The following is a 17,712-nucleotide window of genomic DNA, read 5'->3' as shown; positions in this document are numbered from 1 at the left end:
GATTGGTGTGAGATGGTATGTCATTGTGGTTTTAATTTGCATTTCTTTAATGATTAGTGATGTTGAGTATTGATCAATGTTGGGCTCTTTTTCATATGCTTGTTGGCTGTATATATGTCTTCTTTTGAAAAGTGATCACATCCTTTACCCACTTTTTAATGTGTTCATTTTTTCCTTGTGAATTTGCTTAAGTTCCTTATAGATATTGGAAATTAGACCTTTGTCAGATGCATGGACCTTATAGTTGCAAAATTTTCTCTCATTCTGTAGGTTGTTTTCTCTGTTGATAGTTTCTTTTGCTGTGGAGAACCTCTTTAGTTTAGTTAGATCCCATTTGTCAGTTTTTACTTTTGTTGCATTTGCTTTTGGTGTCTTTGTCGTGAAATCTTTCCCAGGTCATATTTTCAGAATGGTATTGCCTAGATTGTATTCCAGACTTTTTCATAGTTTTGGGTTTTAAGTCTTTAATCTGTCTTGAGTTGATTTTTGTATATAGTATAAGAATGTGTCCAGTTTCAATCTTCTGAATATGGCTAGCCAGTTATCCCAGCATAATTTTATTGAATAGGAAATCCTTTCTCCATTGCTTATTTTTGTAGGTTTTGTTGAAGTTCAGATGGTTGTAGGTATGCAGTCTTATTTCTGGGCTGTCTGTTCTGTTCCATTGGTCTGTGTGTCTGTGTTTTTGTTGTTGTTTTGTTTGTTTGCCAGTACCATGCTGTTTTGGTTACTATAGTCCTATAATCTAGTTTGAAGTTGGGTAGCGTGATGCCTCCTGCATTGTTCTTTTTGCTTAGGATTACCTTGGCTATTTGGGCTCTTTTTTGGTTTCATATGAATTTTAAAATAGTTTGCCTAATTCTGTAAAATGTTGTTGGTAGTTTGATAGGAATAGCATTGAATTTGTAAATTGCTCTGGGCAGTATGGCAATTTTAATTTTAACGACATTGATTTTTCCTATCCACGAGTGTGGAGTGTTTTCCCATTCATTTGTGTCATCTCTGATTTCTTTGAGCAGTGTTTTGTAATTCTCATTGTAAAGATCTTTCACCTCTGTGGTTAGCAGTATTCCTAGGTATTTTATTCTTTTTGTGGCAGTTGCGAATGGGATTGTTTTCCTAATTTGGCTCTTGGCTTGCCCGTTGTTGCTGTATAGGAATGCTAGTGATTTTTGTACATTTAATTTGTGTCGTGAAACTTTGCTCAAATTGTTTATTAGCTTAAAGTGCTTTTGGGCTGAGACATTGGGGTTTATTTGGTATAGAATCATGTCATCTCGAAACAGTGATAGTTTGACTTAGGCCCTTTATTTTTTTTTTTCTCTTGCCTGATAGCTCTTGAGACTTTAATGTATATGGTGAATACAATTGGTGAGAGGGCATCTTTGTCTTGTCTTTGCGTTTTCAAGGAGAGTGCTTCAGCTTTTGCCATTCCGGTATGATGTTGGCGTGGGTTTGTCATAGGTGGCTCTTACTTTTTTTTTTGAGATGAGTCTCGGCTGTCACCCAGGCTGGAGTGCAGTGGCGCAATCTGGGCTCACTGCCAGCTCGCCTCCCTGGAGTTCCATGTTCTCCTGCCTCAGCTACTCCCGAGTGGCTGGGACTACAGGTGCCCACCACCCGCATGACTAATTTTTTGCTTGTTTTAGTAGAGGCGGGGTTTCACTGTGTTAGTCAGTATGGTCTCGATCTCCTGACCTCGTGATCCTCCTGCCTTGGCCTCCCAAAGTGCTGGGATTACAGGCGTGAGCCACCGTGCATGGCCAGCTCTTACTATTTTGATGTGTGTTCCTTCAATACCTAGTTTGTTGAGAGTTTTTAACGTGAAGGGATGATGACTTTTACTGAAAGCCTTTTCTGTATGTATTGAGATGATCATGTGTTTTTTGTCTTTAGTTCTAGTTGTGCGATGAATCATACTTACTGATTTGCATAAGTTGAACCAACCTTGCATCCCAGGGATAAACCCTACTTGATCGTGGTGAATTAGCTTTTTGATATGCTGCTGGATTTGTTTTGCTAGTATTTTGTTGAGGATTTTTGCATCAGTGTCCATCAAGGATATTGACTTGAAGTTTTCTTCTCTTTTTTTTCCTTGAGGAAAAAAAGGTACTTTTTTTTTTTGCTTTGTTTTTTGAGCCAGGATCTCACTTTGTCACCCAGGCTGGGGTACAGTGTGCAAACATGGCTCACTGCAGCCTTAACCTCCCAGACTCAAGTGATCCTCCCACTTCAACCTCTTGAATAGCTGAGACTACAGGCATGTGCTACCATGCCTGGCTAGTTTTCTTTTTATTTTATTTTTTATTTTATTTGTAGAGACAGGGTTTCACCATGTTGCCCAGGCTGGAGTTCTCTTTCTTTGTTGTATCTCTTCCAAGTTTTATATCATCATGATGCTGACCTCATAGAATCATTTAGGGAGGACTCCTTTCCCCTCAATTTTTTTGTAATAGTTTTGGTAGGTATGGTACTAGCTCTTCTTTGTACATCTGGTAGAATTAGACTGTGAATCTGTCTGGTTCAGGGCTTTTTTTTTTTTTTTTAATTGGTAGGCTATTTATTACTGATTAAATTTCAGAGCTCATTATTGGTCTGTTCAGGGATTCAGTTTCCTCCTGGTCCAGTCATAGGAGGGTGTATGTGTTCAGGAATTTGTCCATTTTTTTTCTAGACTTTCTAGTTTTTTGTACATAGAGGTGTTCATAATAGTCTGGTTATTTGTGTTTCTGTCCAATCTGTAATAATATCCCCCTTTGTTGTTTGCAGTTGTGTTTATTTGGATCTTCTCTTTTTTTCTTTATTAGTCTAGCTAGTGGTCTATCTTGTTAATTTTTTCAAAAAACAAACTCCTGGCTTCATTGATCTTTTGAATGATTTTTTTGTGTGTGTTTCAGTCTCCTTCAGTTCAGCCCTGATTTTGGTTATTTTTTGCCTTCTGCTAGCTTTGGGATTGATTTGCTCTTGCATCTCTAGTTCTTTTAGTTGTGATATTAGGTTGTTAAGTTGAGATCTAATATATAGGTACATACATTATATATACATATATAAATATATGTTTTTTATTTTTTATTTTTTATTTTTTTGGGGGCAGTCTCGCTCAGTTGCCCAGGCTGGAATGCTGTGGCACAATTTTGGCCCACTGCAGTCTCTGCCTCCCAGGTTCGAGCAATTCTCATGCCTCAGTGTCATTAGTAGCTAGAATTATTGACGTGCACCACCACACCCAGCTAATTTTTTGTAGTTTTGGTAGAGATGGGGTTTCACTATGTTGGCCAGTCTGGTCTCGAACTCCTGGCCTCAAGTGATCTGCCTTGCCTTGGCCTCCCAAAGTACTGGGATTACAGGCATGAGGCACTGTGCCCAGCTCTTTCTAACTTTTTGATGAGGGTGTTTAGTGCTATATATTTCTCCCATAACACTGCTTTAGCTGTGTCCCAGAGATGCTGGTATGTTGTATCTTCATTCTCACTAATTTAAAAGAATTTCTTTGATTTCTGCCTTACTCAAAAGTCATTCAGGAGTAGGTTGTTTTATTTCCATGTAATTGTATAGTTGTGGGTGATTTTCTTAGTCCTGACTTCTATTTTTATTATGCTGTGTTCCGAGAGAGTAGTTGGTATGATTTCAGCTCTTTTGCATTTGCTGAGAATTGTTTTATGTCTGACTGGGTGGTCAGTTTTAGAGTATGTGCCATGTGCAGATGAGAAGAATGTATATTCTTTTTTTTTTTTTGAGGCCAGTCTGGCTCTGTAGCCCAGGCTAGAGTGCAGTGGCGGATCTCAGCTCACCACAAGCTCCGCCTCCCGGGTTCCGCCATTCTCCTGCCTCCAGCCTCCGGAAGTGGCTGGGACCCCTTGCAAAGCCCGCCACACCCCTGCAGCCAGTTTTGTTTTTGTATTTCTTAGTAGAGGCGGGGTTTCACCGTGTTAGCCAGGATGGTCTCGATCTCCTGACCTTGTGATCCACCCGTCTCGGCCTCCCAAAGTGCTGGGATTACAGGCTTGAGCCACCGCGCCCGGCCAAGAATGTATATTCTTTTGTTTTGGGGTAGAGTTCTGTAGATGTCTTTCAGATCCATTTGGATCTATTTGGCCCAGTGTTGAGTTCAGTTCCTAAATATCTTTGTTAATTTTCTGCCTCAGTGATCTGTCTAATACTGTTGGTGAGGTGTTGAAGTCTCCCACTGTTATTGTGTGGGAGTCTCAGTCTCTTTGAAGGTTCCTAGGAACTTGATTTATGAATCTGGATACTCTTGTGTTGGGTGCATGTATATTTAGGATAGTTAGGTCTTCTTGTTAAATTAAACCCTTTACCATTATGTCATGCCCTTTTTTGTCTGTTTTGATCTTTGTTGGCTTAAAATCTGTTTTGTCTGAAATTAGGATTATAACTCCTGTTTTTTTCTGCTTTACATTTTCTAGGTAGATTTTTCTCCATCTCTTTATTTTTTAGCCTATGGGTGTCATTGCATGTGAGATGTGTCTCTTGAAGACAGCATACCATTGAGTTGTGCTTCTTTATTTAGCTTGCCATTCTGTGCCTTTAAATTGGGGCATTTAGACCATTTACATTCAAGGTTAGTATTGATATGTGTAGATTTGATCCTGTTATTGTGTTGTTAGCTGTTATTATGCCTGCTTGTTTGTGTGGTTGCTTTACAGTGTCACTTCGTCAGTGTGCTTCAGTGTGTTTTTGTAGTGGTTGCTAATGGTCTTTCCATATTTAGTGCTGCTCTAAGGGGTTCTTGTAAGGCAAGGCTGGTGGTAATGAATTCCTTCAGCATTTGCTTGTCTGAAAAGGATCTTATTTCTCCTTCACTTATGAAGCTTAGTTTGGCCAGTTTTTAAGTTCTTGGTTGAAATTTCATTTCTTCAAGAATATCGAATATAGACCCCCAATCTCTTCTGACTTACAAGGTTTCTTCTGAGAGGTTTGCTGTTAGTCTTTTGGGCTTCCCTTTGTAAGTGGCCTGTTCTGTCTCTCTAGCTGCCTTTAGCATGTTTTCTTTCATTTCAGCCTCATGGAATCTGATGATTATATATTTCAGGCATAATCTTCTTGTAAAGTATTTTGCAGGGATTCTCTGCATTTCCTGTGAATGTTGGCCTCTCTATATACGTTCAGAAAGTTCTCATGGATGATATCCTGAAATATGTTTTCCAAGTTGCTTCCATTCTCCCCGTTTCTTTCAAGGATGCCAATGAGTTGTAGATTTGCTCTCTTTACATAATCCCATATTTCCTGGAGGTTTTGCCATTCCTTTTTGTTCTTCTTCATCATCATCATCATCTTCTTTTTTTTTTTTTCGTCTGGCTGTCTTATTTCAGAAAGCTAGTCTTGAAGTTCTATGATTTTTTTTTTCCTCAGCTTCGTCTGTTTTGCTGTTAATACTTGAGATTCTTATAGAGGGTTTTTCAGCTCTATCAGATCAGTTGTCTTTTTTTCTATTCTGGCTATTTTGTCTTTCAGCTCTTGTATCATTTTATTGTGCTTCTTAGCTTGCCTAGATTGGTTTTTAGTGTTCTCCTGAATCTTGATCTTTTTTCTTATCCATATTCTGAATTTTATTTCTGTTGTTTCAGCCATGTCGGCCCAGTTAAGAACCCTTGCTGAAGAACTAGTGTAGTCATTGGGAGGAAAGAAGACACTCTGGTTTTTTGAGTTGTTGGAGTTATTATTATTGTTATTATTATTTTTGACGGGGTCTCACTCTGTTGCCCAGAACCGAGTACAGTGGCATGATCTCGGCTCACTGCAAACTTCGCCTCCCCGGTTCACCCCTTTCTCCTGCCTCATTCTCCTGAGTAGCTGGGACTACAGGCGCCCGCCACCACACCTGGGTAATTTTTTGTAGTTTTAGTAGAGACTGGGTTTCACTGTGTTAGCCAGGATGGTCTCGATCTCCTGACCTCGTGATCCGCCCGCCTCGGCCTCCTGAAGTGCTGCAATTACAGGTGTGAGCCACCACACCTGGCTGAGTTGTTAGAGTTCTTGTGCTGGTTCTTTCTCATCTTTGTGGGCTAATGTTTTTTCAGTCTTTGAAGTTGCTGTCATAAGAATGGATGTTTTTTCTTTTATCCTGTTTGGCGACCTTGGGGCTTTGATTGTTGTATAACATGGATTCTGTGAACTGTTGTGCTGCAGTGGTTGAGGTGCCCTCAGACTGCTAGTCACAACACTTTGATAGGTGGTGCCAGCCAAAGCACTTCATAGGGTGATAGCAGCGGGATCTATCCTTGTTCACATGTGCCAGTGGCAGTGGCAGTGGCAATGTGGTGGGGTGCATGTTCATTGGCTGTAGCAGGGTGTTAGTGGGTGCTGGCCTCCCTGCAGGCATTCGGAGCAATGAGTTCAGGTTTGACTCTTTAGTCCCCTAGGGCCAAAGTCTCCTATGGGAGCAAGTCAAGCCTAGTGGGTTAGGTGTCCCTGGCTGTGCTCCACTACAGATGCTCCCGCACCAAACCCTCTGGGCTCTATCCTTACCACTTCTTGAAGCAGCTTTCCCTGCCAACTCAAGTGTCCATGGTGGTTGAGGGGTCTCCTCCTGCTGGGATTCCAGAGGCCTCTGGTGAGAGTGGGTTGCTCCTTGCCTGTTCAACTCACCCCCTCTGCTGGAGTCGTTGGGGACCAATAATGAGCCTCAGTGTGCGGTAGCCCCTTCCAGCTTCCTCTTTCTTCAGATCAGCCTCTGTTCTTTCCGTGACTTCCCGCTGAAGATCTGGTAGGAGTGTGCCAGTCTTCCTGATGTCCTGGTCCCTCAGTGGGAGATGTTCCTCCTGGCTGCATCTAGTCGACCATCTATGGCTCCTGAAACTGAAGACACGGAGCAGTGAATACAGGACCCCAAGCTCTGGCTGGAGTGAGACAGAGACCTCACCACATCCCTGGAAGTCGCTACTGATATCTTTAAAAACTGCTGCTTCTAGGCCAGGCATGGTGGCTCATGCCTGTAATCCCAGTACTTTGGGTGGCCAAGGCAGGTAGATTACCTGAGGTCAGGAGTTCGAGACCAGCCTGGCCAACATGGTGAAACCCTGTCCCTACTAAAAATACAAAAATTAGCTGGGCGTGGTGGCGTGTACCTGTAATCCCAGCTACTCAGGAGGGTGAGGCAGGAGAATCACTTGAACCCTGGAGGCGGAGGTTGGCAGTGAGCCGATATCATGCCATTGCATTCCAGCCTGGGTGACAGAGCAAGACTCTGTCTCAAAAAGCAAAACAAAACAAAATAAACAAAAAAAGCTGCTTCTAGATAAATCAATTGAGTTTTGTGTAGCAAAAAATTATTACCCTTTAATTTTTTGCTAGCTGATATAAAATGAAGACATTTAATTATTCAAGATCTTTTAGATATTAATTATTATTCACTTCTGAGAAAACTCACATTGATACCTGGTAGTCACTACATACATTTGCCAGAGCTGCTTTTGTTTTTGTTCTATTATGGCTAAAAGAGATGGGTCTACCTGTAGTGTTACCTAGGCTATATAGATGTACACTGTATTTCATCCTCCTAAATTGCTTACCATTGAAATTCATAGATTATGTTTGTTACTTTGGTAGTATGTTCCCTTGTAACTCTGCCCCTGAAGAGTAATAATCCCTTGGTTAGGCAAACCATGTTTCTTTGATTCATTTGAAGTTGAGAACAAGGGCTTCATCATTAAATAGATCTGTCTGTGAATCTTTGCTCTTCCTGGTTTTGTGATCTTAGGCAAATTAATTAACCTTTTGGGTTTTATCTGATATTAGCATAGTTTAGTAGTTGAGTGGACTCTAGAGCTAGCTTGTAGGGATTTGAATCCTGGCTCTGCTACTTAAAAGTATATACGACTCTGGGCAAGTTACTAAATTTTCTGTTTCTTCTTTCTTATCTGTAAATTAAGGATAATATGGGTACTTATTTATGTACTAATAGAGATAATAGAGAATGTTTATTGAGTGTTTACTATGTGCCAGATTTAAACCTGGGTAAAAGTAACATAATAAGGTTGTTGTGAGGCCTGACTGAATAAAATAAGTAAAACACTTTGCACAGGGTCCTAGTACATTTTCAGCCAATTAGGTATAAAATGGGGTTGTGATAATTATAATGAAGCATATATGTCTGTGGAATAAGTATGGATCCAATATTTGTGGCAGATAAAGACCACACTGTGTAACGCCATTGATTGGGCTAATTGGTGGAGACACACAGAATGAATCCCAACATTGTGTTAGGTAACCTGTATAAAACATACTAACTTTTCTCTCCCATATGATGCGTAAGATACGGTAGATCCAAGAATCCTATCCAATGATACTTTAAAATTGTAACTTTAGTATACCTGTTGCGTTAAAAGTATTGCTTAGAATTGGCCACACTCCACAGATGTCCAGGGAAGTAAAAGCACTTACTGGGGATAGCTTTGACACCAGCTGTATTATATTAAAGATATGATATAAAACTTCTCTCAACATCAGTAGTGATTCTGAAGCTGTCAAAAATAGGTAGGGAGTCATGATGCCCCTAAAGTACATTTCCCCTTTCCTCTATAGTAATAGAACCCTGATTTTTTTCTTTGTTTGTTTTAACTGGGTACATTGATGCCTGGAAGAAAAGGCTGTATTTCCCAGCCGTGTTATTAAATTCTGGCAAAAAAGAGATGAAAGCAGAAGTATTATGTGTGTGCTTCTAAAAGGCACTGACTCAGCTGGGAAGGCATCCCTTTTTACTATTCAGTTTTCTTCCCCTTTATTGAAAGTGTAATAACTGGAGCATTAACAATCATTTTGTACCATGAGGCAATCTTGAAGATGGAAGCCAGGCACCTAGAGTGGTGGAAGAGAAAGCTAGAAGCTTGGGTCCCTGAGGACTTTGTGCAACCATCATCTCTATATCACCTATCTCCAGACTTCTTTTACAAAAGAAAAAAACAAATCTCAATATTGCTTAAGCTATTGCTATGTTGAGATACTGTGTAATGTTCAGAATTGTATCCCTATACCAAGAGGAAGAAGTGTAAATAATAAAACACTGTTGAGATATAATGGTTTATGTACACAGGAGCATATATTGTGTAAGGAGAGCTGAAGGAGAGTAGCATAAATAACTAATGAAGTGAGAAGATTGTAGATCTACTTTGATCACGCTGGTGAAACTGGAAAATTGTATTAAAGGAAAATGTGAAACTTTGGAAAAAAGGAAATATGTAATAATTCAATGACATTTGTACAACTAGTTATCAAGTCATATTTTGTTGGATATAGGGGATGGTTAAGAAAGCTAGGGGGCACCAATCACTCTGGTCTTTGGAATATAGAATAATGGTTTTTCATATGATTCTTAGTCTGTTATGCCATTGTTAAATATTTATAACCTTTTTTTTCTGGTAAATCATATCTTATCAATGACACTTCAAGTGTCTTATCTCAAAATGTTGGATTAATAAATTTGAAAAAAATGTTAGAAAACGTTCGCTATTTCCTGAGGGAGAGGTGGAGCCTTTACAACAAATATTGATATTCTTTTACTTGTTAATATAAGGGTGCATAATTGTCAGGGTTCTGTAGAGAAACAGAACCAATAGGATATAAATAAATAGATACATAAGAGGAGATTTATCATGGGATTATAGTCATTTAAGAAGTCCTACCATATGCCATCTGCAAGCTGGAGAACAGGAAAGCCAGTGATGTAAATTAGTCCAAGCTCAAAAGGCCAGAAAACCAGGGGAGCCCAAGGTCCAAGTTCAAGGCGGAAGGCCTTTGGAGGGGATTGCTGCTGCTGGATAAGTCTTGGGGTCTGAAGGCCCAAGAATTAGGAGCTCTGATCTTTGAGAGCAGGAGGTGAAAATACCAGCTCAAGAAGTGTGTGAGCATTCACCCAACCTCAGTCTTTTTGTTCAATTCAGGTGGTCCCTGAAAGGACTGAATGATGCCTGCTCACATTGGTGAGGGCACATTTTCTTTACTCAGTCTACTGATTCAAATGTTAATCTCTTCTGGGAACACCCTCCCTGACACACCTAGAAATAAAATGTTTTACCAGTGATCTGGGTATCCCTTAACCCAGTCACATTGATATAAAAAATTAATCCTTATAAGATATTTTGGTTTTCACTCACAAATCATAAAAAATATTTGTGGTTTTCACTCACAAATATAAAAATAATTGTGGGGTTGCCTGGCCTTGTGTTAAAAGTATACATATAGGAGATATTCTAGTTTTCTCTTGCAATTCTTAAAGTCAGCAGATTCTTCTTAATAATAGAAAAAAGCTGCCATTGATTCTGGTTCTGCTACTTACTGGCTTTATGACCTTGGGGAAGTTATTTAAATTCAATGTACCTTAATTTTCTTCACTGTAAAATCGGGATAATAGTACCTACTTACTTTGTAAGGGTGTTGAGAGGATTAAATATTATGATATCTGTGAAGCAATTAGAAAAGGGCCTTGCATTCAGGAAACACTATATAAATGTAATCATTATTATACTTAATGAGAGACCAACATAATAGGAATTATTACAGTCATTTTAAAGACAAAGTAATGCAGGTTCAGAGATGTCCTGCTTGATTCTTTACTGTCCCATTTCTATATTAGCAGTGCCATGATTTAGACCTTGTTCTGTCTAACCTTAGAGCCTGTACTTTCCAAGATCTCATACTATCATCCAAAATTTCAGCTCCCTCTGTGTCCTACTGTTCACCTAACATATTATGTGTATTTGTCTTTAGCATATAAAACTGAGCCATAGTATCCCACAATGGTTGTTCCATAATTTATTTGTTTCCCTTATTTTGTGAGATATATACTCTATGCCACTAATCTGGCCTATGTATTAGTGAATTGAATACCAGCCAGTGATACCATTATGATTCTTCTTACATGCAGTAGTAAAGATTAGCCTTTAAAGGACTTTCATGCCTCTTGTATGAAGAGTGCATGTTTACTGCACTTTTGAATCCCTACTATTCTGTAGAAACAGTTTTGAATCTGTTTGAATTTGCACCTTTGAATCTACTGTTCTTCAGAAACTGTCCTCTGGAAAGATTGTTAATGTTTATTCATTATGTGTGTTGTATATAACTAGGAATTTTTAATTTTTTTTGAAACGGAGTTTTGCTCTTGTTACCTAGGCTGGAGTGCAATGGTGCGATCTCGGCTCACTGCAACAGCCGCCTCCCAGGTTCAAGCGATTATCCAGCCTCAACGTCCTGAGTAGCTGGGGTTACAGACATGCACCACTATGCCCCGCTAATTTTGTATTTTTAGTAGAGATGGGGTTTCACCATGTTGGTCAGGGTGGTCTCAAACTCCTGACCTCAGGTGATCTGCCTGCCTTGGCCTCCCAAAGTGCTGGAATTACAGGCGTGAGCCACCACTCCCGGCCATGACTAGGAATTTTTTTTGCAATCCATTTATCTCTCCTTATAACTATTACATGTTGTGTTTAAGACCCTGCAGCTTATCAAGCGTTGACCTGAATGCAAGTTATTTCTTCGAAATTACGTTTGGACGTATTTCTGAACATCTATGTTTGACATTTTATGCACATAAAAATAAATGAGTAAACATAGGAAAATGACTTTGAATCTTAGTTCTAATTCTTCTAAGGCCTGATTTAATTTATTTTCCTTAGGATTTTGAATATAGGTATTAAATATATTTGGATAATATGTATGGGCTTATTCAACAAATATTATTAAAGAGCTTGCTCTGTTTTAGGTGCTATGTGTACTCTTAGCTCTTGCTCTACTGATGTATATCTTTTAGTATAGGAAATAAATAAGCCAATTTGTGTTATAATAGAGAATAATGAAGGAGGGTGAGTTTTTATTAAAAAACATAGAGTGTTGTATGTAGCATTCTTGTAGGGTATTACAGTCATTCTTTCGTTCGTTCTTGTTTTCAGGGTACCAGTTTTTTTTGGAGCCCACCCTCAGGGATAAATTCTGATTAGTCTAAGCTGGTAATGGGAATCTCATTCCACTTGTCAGTGATTAATTTTACAAGGGACAGGTGACTCAATCTTGGCTAATAAGATGTGTAAATCTTCAGGGGAGACTGTCTGTCAGTGGTTTCCTCTCAAAATGAGACAGATTCCCAGTTGTTCTTTTGCACATAATTGCATATGGCTGGAATTGAGGCAGCTAACTTGCTACCAGGAAGAAAGTTAGCTAGAGGACAAAAACTGATAATGCCTAGGTAGAATAGAAAGGTGAAAAGGGATTTTTCAGTTTCATTGAACCCCATTGAATTAGCCTTTTTGCTATTGAGAAACTAAAATTTTCTTATTTTTAAAGTCACCTTGAGTTGCAATTTCTCTTGTATCCTAATGTGTCATAATTGATACTGGTTGTCAGGGACTTTTTTTGGAAAAGAAGTATAATTTAAGTAGAGATCTGAATTATAAGAATGAGCCAAAGGTGGAAGGAATAGCAAGAACAAAGGCTGCATGTTGGGTAAGAACTTGGCATATTCCAGAAACTGGCAGAAGGCTGGTCTACTTGGTTTCTAAGCAAGGGAAAGATAATAACTAATATTTATAGATTGTTTTACTGTGTACATATCACTTTTATGCATATTATCATATAATCTTCACAATTATATGAGTTTCTATGATTATGACTACTAGTTTATAGCAGGGTAAACTGTCCATATGTGATTGATTTGAAATGGTTGCTCTTCTATTAACACATCATGGTGCCAATGAAGTATGTATTATTTATGTGCATACACACACACAATCAGAGAAAATGGTGATATATACACATTTCATTTGAATTTATTAGTATTACCATTTTTCAGCAGTATTAATTTATTTAGGGCTGAAGGTACAGATGACAAGTCCAGATTTCTGGACTCATTTGAGTAGTTAATTGTATCAGTAAACACAACCTGGTGTGTTATTGTGTGTAATTGTTAAGGTGAGTGAGATATTCTTGATAGGAACCTTATAAATGTGATTATGTGTTTGTACTTTATAACTAGGAAGATTAATTTCTAAGGTATTGGCTGATTTCAGCAAATTAGTATTTTGTATTCATGTATTTATGATGCTGGCATTTAAAATTCATATGTGTATATGACACTACTGATAAGAAATATGAAGTATGATAGATGAGTATAAGTAATGAATGGAAATCAAATTTTATAATCTTGGTAGGAGTTATATGAAAATTTTCTTTTCTCTCTCCTGCCCTGCCCTCTTTTCCTCCCTGTCTTACCCTCTTCTCTCTTTTCATCCTCTCCTCTTTCTTCCCCTGCCTTTTGCCTTCTCTCCCTCTTTTTCTTTTGTTTTCTTCATTTCAGTTTGGTTGGTTTTACCAAGTGCTTTTACATAAAGTAAAAATTTATTTCAACTAGCTTTAAAGGACCATTTTAATTTACAACACTATTTTTACTTGTTCCTTTCTACTTCTTTCTTACATTAATAAACACATCACTTATAGATTACCCTTTTCCCATATAGGGAGCAAAACAGAAAGATTTTAATAAATTCTGTAACAATATTTAATTAAAAAATAAATTGCGATCAAAGGAGAAGATATTTAAAAGATAGAGTCTTGGGCACGTATTAATCCTGAATTGGATTGGATTATATATGTAGTATATATGGCTCTTAAAATGTACAATATAATTGATAATTAGCTTTTCTTTAAAAGTTTTATTTATAATTCTCTTTATCAACTTAAAAAATTTGTTTTCTAGTAGTTCGTTAATGAAGAAAATGAGTTTAAAATATGTCATGCTCAATCTGTTAGCTTGTAACAGTCATTTGTTAAATTTGTTAAATAAATGACTTCACTTTTCTGTTAAATTTTTCAGTTTATTCTATTATATTGAATTACTTCAAGAAACACTTTGTAATGATTTTGGTTTTTACTCTTTTCAGTTGTTAAAAAAGTAAATTGATAACTCTTATAACCGCAGTGTATGTTTATTGTGATTTAGGAAATCACTATTATTTGAATAATTTATGCTGATTCCTTTTATTCTGAGAAAAGGTTCGGCTACTAAGAAGGTTCAGTACAATTTCTCCAGTTTGTTAATTGTATTACTAATTATTTAAGTTGATTCTTACTGTCTGAAATTTGTGAAAAATATAGTTTTCACATTAACATTTGGAAAGTTGATTACATCTATATAATAGATACTGTTGAAATTTTTTTCATTAAAAGTAAGAATGTACTAGTATGGTGATTTGCTGAAAAAAAAAGTCTCATTGAAACTTAAATGCAAGGACATAATTTAGGCATTTAATGAAATAACTTTCAATTATTGACATTTTCAATTATAGTCACAAAATAGGGGTAATTGAAACTTTCTCTTAAAATTTTTGTCAACCTTATTGGAACATAATTTATATCAGCGAATCCATATTAAGTATATAGTTAGGTGATATTTCTTAAATCTGTATCCTCATGTAACTGTCATTTCCTTTCTAAATCAGTCATCTTCGTACTTGCTGGCAAGTACTAGTCTGATTTCCATCACTATCTGTTAGTTTCTTTGTTGTAGAACTTCATAATTTTATGAATTTAAGTTTTTAAGTCATTAAGCTGTTTAAGTAATCTATTCTTTATTGAGCTTCAGTAGTTTGTTTCTTTTAGGAAATCTGTCCATTTCAGGTATGATGTCACATTTATTGACTGAAAATTATTTGTAATATTTCCTTATTACTCTTCTGTGGTATCTGTAGTGATACTACAGATAGTGCCTGTTTCATTCCTAATATTAGCAACTTAGGTTCTTTTTTTTTTTCAGCTTGTGTCCTTGTGCCCTTGATTAGTCCAGCTGGAAGATTTTTAATTTTATTGATCATTTCAGGGAACCCAATTTTTTGTTTTCATTGATTTTTCTTTGTTGTTTATCTGTTTTATATTACGTTCATAGAGTTTACGCTGTGAACCTTTTACCTATTTCACCAAACTTTCAAATACTTTTATACCTCTTGAGGTATAATGTAGGGACTTTAAAACAGTGTCCTTCCTTTTTTTTGCTTGTTATGTTTTGTGTAAGTATTGTCATGTATTTTACTATTATGTGTGTTGTAAACCCCATAATACTTTATTATTTTAGCTTTGAGTCAAATTTATTTTGAAAGAAATTAGAAATGAGGAGGGGGCAGGGTGAAAAAAAGAGACATTAGAAATGAGAAAAAATATTATTTGTATTTACCCATATATTTAACATGTCTGTTTAAATCCATCATTTACATTCAAGTTTCTATCCACAATCATTTCTTTCAGCCTGAAAAGTATCTTTTTAAATATATCTTGTAGTGTGTATCGGCTGGCAACAAATTCTTTCCATTTTTTGTTTTCCAAAAATATACTTATTTTGCATTTATCTTTTTTTTTTTTTTTTTTTTTTGAGACGGAGTCTCGCTCTGTCACCCAGGCTGGAGTGTAGTGGCCAGATCTCAGCTCACTGCAAGCTCCGCCTCCCGGGTTTACACCATTCTCATTCTCGTGCCTCAGCCTCCCGAGTAGCTGGGACTACAGGCGCCCGCCACCTCGCCCGGCTAGTTTTTTGTATTTTTTAGTAGAGACGGGGTTTCACCATGTTAGCCAGGATGGTCTCGATCTCCTGACCTCGTGATCCGCCCGTCTCAGCCTCCCAAAGTGCTGGGATTACAGCATTTATCTTTTAAAAGCTTTTTATTTCAGAATAATTTTAGAATTACAGAAAATTAGCAAAGAGAGTACAGTCACTGTGTACTCTATGCCCATGTTCCCCTAATGTTAACATCTTACGTAGCCATGGTACATTCATCTAAACTATTAAATTAACAGTAGTGAAATACTCTAAACTACGGACTACATTTGAATTTCAGCAGTTTTTCCATAGTGTCCCTGCCTTGTTCTAAGATTCAATTCAGGATACCACATTACATTTAGTCATTGTGTCCCCTTAGACTTCTCTAATCTATGGCAGTTTCTCAGTTGTTTGTTTTTATAACTTTAATAGTTCAATACTTTTGAAGAGTACTGGTCCAGTATTTTGTTGAATGTCTCTAAATGAGGATTTGTCTGATATTTTCTTTTATTATTAGACTGGATTCATGGTTTTGGAGGATGAGTACCACAGAATTGGTGTGTGCTTTTTTAGTATCATTTAGAATAGTTTCATCACTATAAAAGTTACTCTCGAAGGCACTTTATAATCATCCCCTCCTTGTACTTTCAACACTGAACTATTTTTCAACCTATAGTTTCTCCCTTTCCATAATGTCATGTAAATGAAGCACACACAATATGTAGTCTTTGGTTTTGTGTTCCTTCACTTAGCAACATACGTTTAAGATTCATTTTCTTGAGTAAATCAGTGGCTTCTTTTTATTACTAACTAGTATTCCTTTGTTTTCTATGTATCATGTTTGTTAATCTGTTCACCTGATGAAAGCCATCTTGATTTTTTTTGTAGTTTCTTGTCTGTTATGAATAAAGCTGCTGCAAACATTTGAGATTAATTTTTTTGTGAAAAAATATGCTTTTATTTTTCTTGGGTGGATTAACTTTGAAACCTCAAACTAAAACTTCTTACAGAAATCATAGGGGAAAATATATTGGACTTTGGGTTTGGCATTGAATTCATAGACTTAGTACCAAAACCACAGTCTATAAAAGAAAAGAAGTCAGTGTATTGTATTATATTTTAAAAATTTAAAAATTTTGCTGTGTGCAAGACACTGTTAAGAGAATAAAAAGATAAGCCACAGACTGGGAGAAAATATTTGAAAATCATGTATTTGTTAAAAGACTTATGTTCAGAATATATGAAGAACTCAAGTCTCAGCTGTAAGATAACAAACAATCTAAAAAATGGGCGAAAGATCTCAAAAGACACTTTACCAGAGAAGATACATGGATAGAAAATAAGCACATGAAAAGATGGCCAGATGTTCAGTGTCATTTGTTACTAGAAAAATACACACTGAAACCATACTTTGATACCACTACATTACACAGCTACTAGAATTACCTTTAAACAAACTGACAGTACCAAATGCTAGGGAGATTGTGAATCAACAGGAGTTCTTCTTATTCATTGCTTCTGACAACTCAGAATGGTGCAGCCACTTTGGAATAGAGTTTGGCATTTTCTTGTAAACATACATTTTTCATGTGACCCAGCAATCCTACTCCTAGCTATTTGACCCAAGTTAGCTGAAAGTTCACATTCACAGAAACCTACTTTTATTTTTGAATATATTTTTACTGAATAATGTAGTGTAGTTTTGTCATTTCTTTTTTTTTCCAGCATTTTAAAAAGATGTTGTCTCATTGTCTTACTAGATTGCATTTTTTTCTGATGAGAAGCCCCCTGCACTTCTTTGTTACCATGTATGTGTTGTTCACCCCCAATCTTGTGGTTGTTTTACCCTCTAAATTATGGTTTTATTTGTATTTAAAAATAGATTGCAAATTCTATATATACCCATAGTTAATCATATTTTCCATGTACATTACTTCAAATTTGATGATAAATTTTTTTTCCGAGAAGTCCTTTTCTGAAGCCAAAGTCAAAAATGGGGAAATGCTTACAGATTTCCAACTGGCCCCAAAAAGGATATTGTAAATGGCTTTTTGCCTAACTAATGATGATGGATAACTTTCATTTGCCTTTTATCATTTGAACAGTTTTTTGTTCATAATAATAGTTACTGTAAGGTGATGCCGCTGTGGTGAAGCTGTAAAACACTGTAGTGTCTGGCAATA

General features: G+C 36.9%; 1 protein-coding gene across 10 annotated transcripts in view; it reads left to right on the top strand.

Annotated features, from left to right (window-relative positions):
* Positions 1-17,712, top strand: part of FUT8 (fucosyltransferase 8) — a 344,473-nt gene that overhangs the window by 133,046 nt on the left and 193,715 nt on the right. The gene's annotated exons all lie outside the window — the stretch shown is intronic.

Source organism: Papio anubis, chromosome 7, assembly GCF_008728515.1.
Source record: "Papio anubis isolate 15944 chromosome 7, Panubis1.0, whole genome shotgun sequence".
In the NCBI taxonomy this organism is placed as follows: Eukaryota; Metazoa; Chordata; class Mammalia; order Primates; family Cercopithecidae; genus Papio; species Papio anubis.
Note: the sequence above shows the minus strand (reverse complement) of the source record. Positions and strands in the feature narration are given on the sequence as shown.